The 13,451-nt window shown below is 41.5% G+C and overlaps 1 pseudogene; it reads right to left on the bottom strand.

The window, feature by feature from the left end:
• Nucleotides 1-2,118: 2,118 nt before the first annotated feature.
• On the bottom strand, nucleotides 2,119-13,025 carry LOC139309909 (vomeronasal type-2 receptor 26-like; annotated as a pseudogene).
• Between the last annotated feature and the right edge of the window lie 426 nt (nucleotides 13,026-13,451).

Below are 13,451 nucleotides of genomic sequence, written 5' to 3'. Positions count from 1 at the left end.
TGTGGCCCCATGTGGATGCAGGCAACTGCAGGGCACTTACAGAGGCTCAGGGAGGGCAGAGAATGGGCCTACCAGAAGTTCAGAAGAGGGCCTTTGGAGACTGGGAAGGCTGTTGTCAGCCTCCCGGAGGCCTCCCAGAGGCCCGAGGAGGGCAAAAATGCCCCATGCCCACCTGGCCACATCTATCCAGAAACCAAGCAGAGAATCCCTTGCTAATATTTTTGAAGCCCACCCCTGGATAAGAGCAACCTTGTTTTGCATCAACTGGGTGTTCAAAAGCAATATCTGGAGCCCATAGCCACAAGAGCAATTGCACTTCAGGACATCTGTTGCGTTATCCCCACTCCTGCAGCTTTCATGTGGCCTTGAAACTAATCCTCCAGGTCAAGTTAGGGGTTTTCCTGCTGCCTCTCTGCAGCACAACCAGCTGCAAAACAACCCTGCCCAAGTTTAGTCAGTTGGAGACCACTTGGTTAGGCTTCCAAAAGTACAAAGCCAGGTGCATCAAGTCCCACAGCCATCTTTGTCTGAAGGTTGTCAGTAAAGCAACAGATGGAGTTGACCTGGAGATCTTGCTAAAGGTTTTCAGAAGCAGATAGCCATTGCTGCTTTCCAAGGGCTCTGAGAGAAGTGGGTGGCCTAGGTTCACTGAGCTGGCTTTGTGCCCAATGCAGAATTAGAACTCAGGGTTTCCCAGTGCTTTAACCACCACACCAACCTGGCTCAGGTGATATCTAAGTATAATCCATCAGGGGTGAAATTCACTTATCTTTCTCTACCAGCTCGCAAATGTGATCACGTGCACTTCCTCCATGCATGCCCAAAGCCTTTTGTGCTTGCGCAGAGGGTAAAAAATGGGATGTGATGACATCCGGGCATGTGGGCGGAGCCTCCCACCACCGGCGCTACCAGATCATGTGATCCGGATAGATCTGGCTTAATTTCACCACTATAACCCATGTATACCAGTCACTTCACCAATGGCTGCATTCAACCTTCAACATTTAACCATGTTTTGTTTTCTGAGGTTGAACCCTTTTGGCTGATGAGTCAGTGAATTATGGAAACTGAAAAGTATATTTATTAGTGGAGACAAACTGAATAATGATTGATAACTAAAGTAAGTTGGGTTTTTTTTCCCCCTGTAAGGAATATATTCACACAATTTATTTCACCAGGCCTGGTAAGTGTTCTCCCAGCAACCCTGAGGGAAAAATACCCAGATCTAGGTGCAGCCTCCTGGAAAAATGGACCAAACCATTGATGACAATACCCACCTCTCCTCTTTTTCCCTGGGCTCTCTCCCGGGGTCAATCCACAAACACATTTCTGACTAAGGTGTTTCATCCCCTCTGGACACAACGAGAATTCAGTGCAAGATGCCAGATAACAAAATGGATAAGAGCAACCTGGCTCTTCAAAAGCAGTGTCTGGAACTCAGAGCCCCGAAGGAGCTGATAGCCAGGCACTGAGAGTAGAAGCCAAAGACCATACAGTAGGACGACTTTCATATAACAAACCTGGAATATGGGCTGGAACTGCTCAGGATGGAACTGCTTATCCCCTAAACTGTTCCTGACATTCCTCCTCACCCAAATCCCAGTTCTTCTTTGTAAACCAAAGTGCACATATCGATGTGCCCTCCTCTAGTTAAGAACCATAATCCCTCATCAATCCACCGAGATAAACCCAGAACACAGGTGCTCTTTTTTGGGGAGGAGGAGTCACACAAGCCTCAGAGATAGGAATGTCAGAAAGATCCTACCCCATCAAGTGTATTCATACAGAGGGAGGCCATCAGGTTCCCCAAAACCAGTTTCTTGGAGGGTGTGGCAAGAAATCAGATGGCACCATCCACCATTATGTGATTCCCCCCCTTTTTTTTAAATAAATGTTTTTTGCTTTTCCTGAATTACCTGGTGATTTGTATTTTCAGGTGGACAAAGAAGCCCCTTTGCAAAGGTAAAAGTATTTTATTTACAAAGTTGGGGACTTTATCTAACAAACACACTATTTATTTCAAGAAAAATCATTGTTCCACTTAGGTATGGAGGGCAATTGGGACCATTTTCTAGGTGTGGCCTGTTGGGAGATGTTGAGAGTTGAAATTTCTCTGTCTCACATTTCTTCATTTCTTCTTGTTGTAAGTTGCTCCCTTGTATTCAGATCCGGCCTCAGAAGGATAATGTAGCACTTGGGGATGAAAATGCAACCAAGCAACCCAGCACTAGAGGACAAAATAGAGAAGACCTGCACAGCCACCATATATTTCCCTTTGGTGCTCAGGTAGGTGGGTACAAAACTCACCCAGACACTGCAGAAGACCAGCATGCTGAAGGTGATCAGCTTTGCTTCATTGAAGGCTCCAGGCAGATTCCTGGCCAGGAAAGCCACATTGAAACAGATAGCAGCCAAGAAGCCCATATAGCTGAGGGTGATGTAGAACATGAAAACAGAACCTTCATTGCATTGTAGGATGATCTCTCCAGGCTGGGAGTGGAGATCAGAGTCAGGAAATGGAGGAGAAAATCCCAGCCAAATGGAACAGATGATAATTTGGACAGTAGAACAAGAAAGGATGATGGAGTTGGCCAAACTCTTCCCCAACCATCTCTTCACTCGGTTTCCTGGTTTTGTGGCCAAGAAAGCCAGCACCACCATGATTGTTTTGGCCAAGAGAGAAGAAATGGCAACTGAGAAAGTGATGCTGAAAAGTGTTTGTCGGAGAAGGCAGGTGGCTTTCTTTGGTTGACCAAGGAAGAGAAAAGGAGACAAAAAGCAAAGCAGGATGGAGACCAGGAGGATGTAAGAGAGATCCCGGTTGTTGGCTTTGACAATGGGAGTTTCTCGGTATTTAAGGAATATCATTAAAACAAGTCCTGTAAATAGGAACAGGAGTAGCGCAAAGGATACCAGGATAAAGCCCAGATTCTCTTCATAAAACAGGAAGGTTATAGTTTTGGGGATACATTGGACTCGTTCCTCATTTGGATATTTATCATCTGGACACTTGGTGCATTTTTCTGTATCTGAGAAAAGCAAAAACCAGTGTTTCTTGTGCAAAACCTTCATAAGAAACTACATTATCAGAGGTAAATGATGAAGCAGTTAATCTTCTATGCCAACATCCTGAGTCCTCTTAAATAGCACTTCATAATATACTAGACTCAAAGGGTGTCTACTATATCTTGTGAAATCTAGTTGCCTGGCAGAGAATGAAAGTTCTGTAAATGGAAAGTTCTGTAAATGGAACGACTACTGGAAGAAGTGGTGGTATAGGTGTAGTGAGATAGCAATTGCAATAGAACTTAGACTTATATACCTCTTTACAGTGCTTCACAGCCCTCTCTAAGCAGTTTACAGAGTCAGCCTCTTGCCTCGAACAATTTGGGTACTCATTTTACCCACCTCGGAAGGATGGAAGGCTGAGTCAACCTTGAGCGTGGTGAGATTTGAACTGCCAAATTACAGGCAGCTGGCAGTCAGCAGAAGTAGCCTGCGTTACTGCACTCTAACCACTGCTCCACTGTGGCTCTTATGAGATACTCCCATAACTGGCTACACCATCTATTGTGGACAAGCACTATCTTCTCAGTGTCTCAAGGGAAGGCCCAGGTAGAAGATGTTCCAATAATCCTTCCAGGAGGCATATCGGTCGATTCCACAAGTTTCAATGAACTCTGACGTTCCTTGAAAGGCAAACTTGGAGGGAGACATCAATATTAAAAAGCAGAGGATATATTTTATCTGGCAGTAGTAAAGCTTGTAGAATTGGCCAGAAGCTTCCTATCTCTTCCCTATCCTGTCTCTATGATCTTTTTTTCCCTATTCTTTCCCTTCAATAAGACAGTGTGCATTTTGAACTTAAACAATAATACAGATAAGCATAAACATGTCTTTTAAGTTGCAGTCTTTTAAGTTGCAAAATGATCTGCATGAATCCAATTCCACAAGCCCAGCCTTTTTTGTGTGTGTATCACCTACCTTCCTGAGTGGATATGGTCCCCTTTGGACAAGGGATGCAGTCATAGCAGCAAATTGGTTCTCCTTCCCGATCTCGCTTGAGAAATCCAGGGTGACAATTTTCCACACATTTTGACTGAGGCAGAGACTAAGAAGGGGGAAAAAAAGGAATGACAAAGAAAATGTGTTTTAGATTCACCATCCATGGAAAATCGAGGTGGACATGAATATTAGCCAAGTAGTCTCTGGAATTTTCTTATGTAAATATGAATTCACTGAGTCAATCCAAAAAGATGTAGGAAATAGAATTACTGACATATTCTTCATTTAGTTTCTCCCTTTTGCTCTTCTGGCAGATCTCATTACGATAAAGGACTTTTCTACTTAATAAAATCTGGAGGGAAGAAATTGAGAAATTCCTGCATTCTCGTGTAGTAAGAGAGAGACATGGATAACTCTATCAAAATCTAGGCTACTGAAAATCAGGAGTGAAATGCTACCGGTTCATTCCGGTTTAGACGAATCGGTAGTTTAAAAATCTAATGGTTCCTCCGAACTGGTATTTCCGACAATCAGCTGGCCCGCAGGGTTTAGCTTTGCTAGAAAGCAGGAAATCCTGCTTTCTAGCGAAGCTAAATCATGCACCACAGCTGTTCCCCCCTCGCTTCTACTTATCTTCCCAAGCCTCCTTTTAGTGCGCACTGCATATGTGCATGCAGCATGAGTTTGGCACACAGTGTGCATGCGTGGCCAGCAAACCGATAGCAAACCGGTTCGGATTTCACCACTGCTGAAAATCACCCCAGATTATGGACTTATCCTTTCAAAAGACAATGTCCCCGACCAGGACAAGCTTAACTCTTAAGTCCAATACTTATTACCCAGTGGGACCACCAGGACCTTCATTCACTCTTGGAAACCAGTCCAAACCTCAGCTCTGGTACTAGTCAACAGAACTGTCCTCTTCTTTGCTATTTGAGGACAAGGAACAAACCAGCCCGGGGCTCATATTGAGAGCACTTGTCCTTTTTTCACTAGCTTAATGGAATTACTAAATTATACATGGTCCATGGTCTGTATCCTAAAGAAGAATTACTCAGCATCAAATGTTGGACATTGCTGAATAAATGTAGAAACTGTTCCATATCATTGTTGTGACCTAGGCTTCCCCAGCAGCACGAAGCCGAATCCTCATTCCGATAAACCCCTTTTATTTAATTTACAGTGAATTTCTCTCCAGCAAAGTCTTTCCTCTCCCACAGTCTTTCCATGTAGTTGACAATTACCGACCTTTATGAGGCTTGGAGAGTGGCCAGGCCAATATCTTTCAGACACTGCAATAATTGGCAAGAATGCAAGAATGAACTAATTGTCTCCTGCAAATGCCCCTTCCTTTTGCTCCTCTTTTATTCACTTAGGGAGGGGGCCTTCATCATCCACCCTTGGCCTTACTCCTAAATTGACCCTTGTTCCTTAGCTGTTCCCTTCATCTGGCAACTCGGCACAAGCGCACACTGGGAAAAGGCTCCAGCTGTTCATCTGCCTCAGTGACTCTGAAGGCAGCTGATACCTGTCATATGGCTCTGGCCCCATCTCTGCCTCCGATACAGAGCACTCATCAGAGTCTTTCCCAGACTCCAGGACTGGCCCATTTTGTTCTCCAACCTCCTCACTGTCCTAATCTGCTGCCAGTTCTGCTAGCTGCTGGTGGGCCACAACAGTTATAGCATCTGAAGCAGGGGTGAAATCTAAATATTTTTGCTACCGGTTCTGTGGGCGGGCCTTAATTAGTGGGCGGGGCTTGGTGGTAAGGTGACTGGGTGGGTGTGGCCAAGTCAATGTCACTTCTTTGCCCTTTTTAAACTATAAAACACAGCACAACACAACTGGCTCACCTACAATATAAAAGCAGCTGTGCTAGACCCAAAATGACCCCTGCAACAAGCAGGAACCTCACACAGCCACAAAAAGCCCCCCAAAAAACAACTTTCACACTTTACATACACACAACACAACACTACACAACTGGCTCACCCACAATGTAAAAGCAACTGTGCTAGACCCAAAATGGCCCCTGCAACAAGCAGGAATCTCACACAGCCACAAAAAGCCCAAAAAACCAACTTTCACAATTTACACACACAAAATTCCACATACAGCTTTGTGAGATTTTGTGTGTTTGTGTAGTTAGAGTGAAAACTACAGAAACACACTAAATCTCAGAAAGCTGCACAAATATTATTTTATTTTCATTTATTTTTATTTTTTTATATAAAAGCAGCTAAATTTAAAACTTCCTAAACTTTAAATGGCTAGGTCTAAAAAAAGAACAACTACAATAAACCCCAATTAACTATTTTTTTAAAGCTCCCAAAGGGGGAAAAAACTTACCCAATAGAACAGGGGTCTCTAACCTTGGCAACTTTAAGACTTGTGGACTTCAACTCCCAGAATTCCTCAGCCAGCTTTGCTGGGAGTTGAAGTCCATAAGTCTTAAAATTGCAGATAGAGCTGCTCACCGATGAGCTTGATAGCAGTCAGGGAGATTCAGCTGCTTGCTGATGCAATGGATTGCAGGTATTACAGCAAGTGCGTTGCAACCAGCAGCTAAGGTAAGCAAGCTGGAGGCTGGGGGGGTGGGGAGAGAGAGAAAAAGAAACCTTTTTCTTTTAAATGGGTCTGAAAATCCAAGTTGAGTTGCCTGATTAGTAGGCAATTCAACTGGGATCGTCAGAGCTTGGATCGTCAGAGCCATTTAAAAGAAAAAAAAGGCTCTGATGATCATGCGGCTCAGCTGGGCATGGGGGGAGGGGGCAGGGATTTTTGCTACCGGTTCTCCGAACTGCCCGCCGCCATCGCTACCTACTCGCCTGAGCCGGTCCGAACCAGGAGCATTTCACCCCTGATCTGAAGGACATTGTTGTGAATAGTACTAAAGCCACCAAATGAATCTTAGAAAACTATGAGCTTTCTATCCCCCACACTGAATTCTCAGTGAAGGTCATCCTCCATGGTGATTAAGCATAGACCACTTGAAATGGATCATAAGGCTCTGGAAAACAGAGAAACACAGCAATATTCAACCCACCCTGTTGCTCAACTTTAGCTGTGACACAGTATCTTGATCAATAATAAGACTTTGTCTTTCAAATCTTCCCACTTTCATTTGGATGATAGGTTTGATGGCGGAGCATACCAAGATCACGATGTCCAAATCTGCTGCTACATCTCCATTTTGGTCCAAGTACAGTTTCAGATGAGAAAGATTGCAAAATTCATTCTTCTCCAGAAATGGATGAAACTAGAAGGAAAATATCCAGAAACTGACAACGCTGAAACCTTGATTTCATATCCCATGTGGGCTTTTCAGATTTGAACTCTCTTCTACAATTCACTAACCTCCAAATATTCTAATTTTTAGAGTTTTCTTTTTAGAACAGAAAAGAAAAAAATCTAACTTTTCACCACTAGCACTTGACAATGGTATTTTATATAAGAATATAAATGATATACCTGAAGAAGGATTATCAAATGTGAAAAGAATAATGGTGAAATTGATTGCAAATTGAATGTGAATGGGCAGTAAGATTCTCATGGAAAGAAAGCCAATGCATGGGAAATGCAGTGGGAGATGCAAACACAATCAAAGTACATTCTTGCATGTGTGGTGGTTGTGTCCAGAAGCCAGGGAGTATTGGATCAGAATAAGAAAATAGTTAGAAGAAATTACAAATCAATAAATTGAGTTAAAACTTGAATTATTTCTACTAGGAATAATAAGAGGTAACTACAGTAAGAAAATTCAATATATTATATTGCATATAACAACTGCGGCCAGAATTCCTTATGCGCAAAACTGGAAACAGGACAGCATGCCCTCTGAGAGAATGGTGATCAAAAAGTTGTTAGATTGTGCTGAGATAGACAGGCTAACATTGGAATTAAAAGAAAGAGGGGAAACAGAATATTATTTGATCTGGGACATGTGGTACAAATGGCTAGAGAATAGAAGTAAAGATTAAATATAAAGGTAATATTAGAGGAATTCTAAAATTTAAAGACAATGTATATAGTTAAAAAAGAATAAAGAATGTTATGTATGTTATGTATGTATGAGTATTATCGATGCTGGAAAGCTGTAAATATTGTAAACGTGATATAAAATGATGAAATATGTTCATTAAAAATATTTTTTTAAAAAAAATATTAAAATTATTTTAAAAAATAATTGCAGGAAGTGAATGTTCTGGTTTGGGGAGATCTCAATTACCAGGTCTCTTTGTAGCACCATTCTTGGAGAATAAATTGGACAAAACCTGGACTGGGTTTAAGGAAGGCAAAGAAGCCAAGGAAGATCAAAGGAGATGCTCTCAGCCTTGAGAAAAAAACAACAAGGAGAAGAGCCATGTTGGTCACCGAGAGAAAATCAAAAAGCGTCAGCAAACTCCTTTTTCAACAAACACAATTGGAGAAAGGATGCAGCTCTCCTCCAATAATTGAAAGAGGTTACGCTGAAGCTTAAGATCTGTTCACTGTATTCCAGCATGTTATAAATGCCAAGAATGAACTCAGTCACAAGAAAGGAGATTCTGGGCAAATAATGGCAAAAGCATCCCAAATGAAAGAATTGGCTGTATGAAAGGCATTCTAAAAAATAAAAAATGTTTTTGAGCTGGAGAAGTTCAGTCCCTCCTTCGCTTATTCTCTTAATGCAAAGACCAAGCAGCCATCAATCAGGGAAACTTTAACAGGGATTCCTGAAGAGGGACAAGGTTGGAATGATGGACTCAGATAGTGGTGGTCCTACTGGTTTAACAACTGGTTCTATGGTTGCATGCTTCGCACACGCCCGTGAACACACGCAACGTATGCTATGCACATGTGCGCAATTGAGCGAAAAATCACCTTCCACATCAGTGCTAGGGAATTAAAACAGCGGAGGAGTGGCAATCTGCTCTGCTGCGCTAATCAGCTGCGAAGATATAGGTAAGTAAAGCGCAGGAGCGGTGGCCCCAGCTGATTGTCAGAGCAAACCAGTTCGCTCCAGCTGATTGTCAGAGCCACCAGTTGACCCGAACCAGTCCGGTAGAATCCCACCCCTGGTCTCAGAGTGTCCTTCAAATTTATAAACGTACGAACCTATGATGCTGATCACAAACCTATATATACTAGAATTTATTTCAAAATACAAATTACTTTTAAATTTAGCAGGGTTTAATATCCAAATCTATCATAGTGCCAGCCCTTTGGAAAATTATTGCCCCAACAATTAGGTCAGTCAAACCTGTTAGCCTTTCACCGCACAGGTGAGGTGGGGAAGGTTCCCTTCCTTCTGCTTTGGATTCCCTCTCAAAAAGAATTTCATTTGCTGGATCGTCTTTATGATCTCATACCTGCCAGGGCTGCAGCCTTGAAGCCCCTAATGTCTCTTTGGTCTCCTTCCTTCTCCTTCTGGATCTGCAGGAATATGCAGAATTCAAGGCATGGGCCAGAGTCCTAACAATACTGTAGACATCCTTGCTATTATAGATCATTCTCCTCCTTCTTCTTGCTTCAGTCTCCAATGGTACTTTCTGGGTACATCGTCTCCGGCCTTTGGCAGAAAAGATGTGTTTTAAAACAGAACAGTGAAAATACTCATCTTGAAACCGAGGATCTATGAAGATATAAGCTTCATCATAAGTTGGCCTTTCTTTCCGCTGAAATTCAAAGGAGAATATACTATGGACATGTTTGAGAAGTCTGTTCGTAAGTCTTAGCACTTGCCCCAAACCTATGGTGATCCAGACTTTCCCTTCAATGGGTCCTGGCAAAACTTCAAGTATTAAATGGAAAGGAAGGATTCTCTCCAAAATGAGATCATATTCTAGGAAGTGAACAAAGACATTGATTTGTCTCCACATAGTGAGGGCTTCCCTGAGAGGTGCTGTATCTCCAGTCATTGTGAATCGATGTGATATAACAACACAAATTCCATTCCTGACAAGCAACGGAGTAAAAGTCCTCATGAAATTCTCTCCATTTTCGGTGTCTGAAACAAAGAGACCAATCAAGATCCATCTGAAATGGAGGAGCAGTTGGACAATTCCTGGATAGTGGAACCCTTCTTTAGGAAACATTCGGTAGAAAAAGGGGAATTGACTTTTATCACTCAGAGCCGCTGAAGCAGTTCTATAACTGATCTGAGAAAGCAATGAAGAATCCTGTGTAATATTTGATCGGATCAAGTCCAAAACATTAGCTTTTAAGAAATCCGAGTTAGTTCTCATGAACATTTTAGAATAGTTTATTGTTCATTAGCTCTTAGGCCCTATCAGGACACAGAATATGAAACAGAAAATATTAACAAGAAATCAATAAATGGGGCTAATGAAGCTGGACAGCTATAAAATGTAAGACATAAATTCACTTACGCCCTAGGTTTGAGTGAGCTCCTTTGTTGATAAGCAAGCCAAATGCAGAAAAAATACTCCTGTGTAAAGAAGGGTATTTGCTTGTTTTATCAGCTCAACACACAATAGCAATCTACGGGTATGATGCCATTTTTTTAAGATGATAATTCTTGATTTTGATTACTTTAATAACCATAGAATTAGTGTAAGAGTGGGAGCCAAGTCTTCTTAACAGCCTACACAACCCAACGTTCAAGTATGATAATATCAAATTGTCAGTGTCTTAGAAAGTGTTGTAAGTATTTAGAGTGCTAGGATGTAGACAGGAATCACAGGATGTAGGCACCTATTTTCAGAGGGCATATCTGGAAGTCAGGAAGAAGGCAAGTATGGATCCCACCCCACCCCAGCAGTTCACAGAGTATATCTGTAGTTATTCAGATTGTTGTTTTAGTCTGTCAAGATTCTGTCTGTAGATGAAGGGCAGTAAAGAAAAATGACTCGCTAAATGACTTAGCAATCGAAAAACAATATATGATATGTCATTCAGATTTGTTCACTACTGAAAATATCATTATTTTTCCTAAGATCATGAGCAAAGTATGGGCTTTCGATCACTGCTGCATCTTCCTATTTCTACAGACACTTTGATTAAATACAAAGCCTCTCCTCACTTTCACAAGTGTGTAGCAAACACCACCCCCCAGAGCAATCATAATGAGAGTCTACATCTGCATTGATCCTTGTTCCCTCCCCACGATGGATCCCAATCCCTAACCATGATGCCTGCAACAGCCATGATGAAAAGCAGTTTTTTAATAACATAGAGAAGTTATTACTGGATCTATATCTCACCTACTAAAATCCCCCTCGCTTTACCAGTTCATACAAGAAATATACAAGCATACCTGTGGGACTTTGTAGGGGCCTACTAATGTTGACATCTGCATGGAGATGTCCCTTTTAGCTCCATCAAGAACACCCAAAAGGTTGTCCTTCCTTCCGCAGCTGTAGTTGGGAACATTGGTTTCTCCGGTAGAGAGCATGTCCAGCAAGGCATCTGAAGTGGCAAGTGTGCTCAAATAGTTATCATGAATGTTGTAGCCCAGAGTGAGATTTTGCACGAACTGGAATTTCTTGTTGATTAGTTGAATGGCAAAAATATAGGACAGGAGATTTGAGTCTCCAAAAGAGAAATTACTGTAAAAAATTCTTGTTATTATTATTAACAACAACAAAAGCCATTTTCAGTTTCATCCCATCACCACAAGCCTACTGATTATTGAATTTTTACAAAGTTTTCCAAAGCCAGAGACAAATGATCATCACCCTTTACTTTTCTTGACTGTTGAGAAGATGAGAGGGAGATTGTACTTCACTAGGGTTAAGAATAACAAACACACCATCTGCACCTCTATAACTGCCTGATTTGGTTCTGCAACCCAACAAGACAAACACAGACTTCAACAGATAATTAGAACTGCAGAAAAAACAATTGCTACCAACCTGACTTCCATTGAGGACCTGTATACTGCATGAGACAAAAAGTGGGCTGTGAAAATATCTAGAGACCCCTCACATCCAAGATATAAATTGTTTCAACCCTCAAAAAGATGCTATAGGGCACCGCACATCAAAACAACTAGACACAAGGACAGTTTTTTTCCGGAATGCCATCACTCTCCTTAACAACTAATCACTGTCAAATAATTTACTAATTTACTAAGACTGCATTAATATTAATCTTCTCTTCCTTACTAGTATCTATCTCTTCCCACTTATTACTATAACCATGCTGCTTCTAGCTTTCAATTATACTGTTTTTATATTGTAATATTTTATATTGTAACCTTGACTATCGCTAAGTGTTGTATCTTTTTTATTCTTGATGAATGTATTTTATTCTCCTTATGTACACTGAGAGTGTATGCACCAAAGACAAATTCCTTGTGTGTCCAATCACACTTGACCAATAAAGAATTCTATTCTATTCGATTATTTTTAGCAGTGCTAGTTTTCATCTGCCATTGCCAGGATACGAAATCATTTTATTATTAAAGTAAAACTATCATAAAAGGAAGCAAATATTTCATAAGGGACCCAGAAAATCAATTCTAAAAAGAAGTCAGTCTCTATTCCTATAAGATCAGATATTCAATATCAATGAGTGGTTATATAAGTATGGAAATGGGCTGGATAGAGGCATCTACAACCCTTTCAATCATTACTTCAAGTAGTGGTCAATATTAAAGTGATACACTCAGGACTGGATAGGGATAGGAAAACAAGTACTTTTTCTGTCCCATCTCTGGATTTGAGTCTCTTCCACAAAGGGAAGCCATGGAAATCGAAACAATTCAAGAAGTTAGACAGGTATCCTACAACCTAGGTATAGGTGAAATAAGAAGGAAAAGAAAGAGCGTGCTAAACTGCAGAGGACTGAATGACTTACTAGTGAAGCTGATTAGAAGGAACCATGCTGAAACTCAATATTATAGGCAACATTTTTGAGGCACTGGTGACTATACCAATGAGATAGTGTCCTAGCCTGTAATAACTCCATGGATTTTTCCCATCCTGGTTCTCCAAATTCAGTGGGCATTTTGTTCTAAGCTTCCCAGAAACTGGGCAAGACATCAGCAGCATCAGAAGAATAAGCCGGAGGTCCATAATTTGTTGCAACCACCCCCTTCCTGTTTCTAAACAGGAATGATAATTAGAAGGATTCAAAGCACTCTCACAAGATGAGAATGCTGGTGGCTTTCCTGATTCAAACAGAGGCAACCTGAGCTTCACCTGAAAAGGTGAGAAAGGTACATGCAAGAGCACAGCCTCTGCCTGTCCTACAACTTGAGCAAAGCATTCAGCATTCTTTCCTGATGCAAGATCCCTTCCCTGTCGCTTCACTCTGATGTTTACATCAAAGGCAGTCACGGAAGAACTAGCAGAAGTGATCTCAGAAAAACAGAATAATTACAGGGAGATGCAACGTCTCCTCTGGGGATCATAAACTTCTTTGGAGCTCCACGTGCAGAAGAGTAGTTGGAGAAAAGCATGCTAATGAAAACTCACAGATACACCTCTGGGGCATTCTTC

Source organism: Pituophis catenifer, unplaced genomic scaffold, assembly GCF_029215685.1.
Source record: "Pituophis catenifer annectens isolate HBS135680 unplaced genomic scaffold, rPitCat1.0.hap2 SCAF_2, whole genome shotgun sequence".
Lineage (NCBI taxonomy): Eukaryota > Metazoa > Chordata > Lepidosauria > Squamata > Colubridae > Pituophis > Pituophis catenifer.
This window is presented reverse-complemented; position numbering and strand designations above follow the sequence as displayed.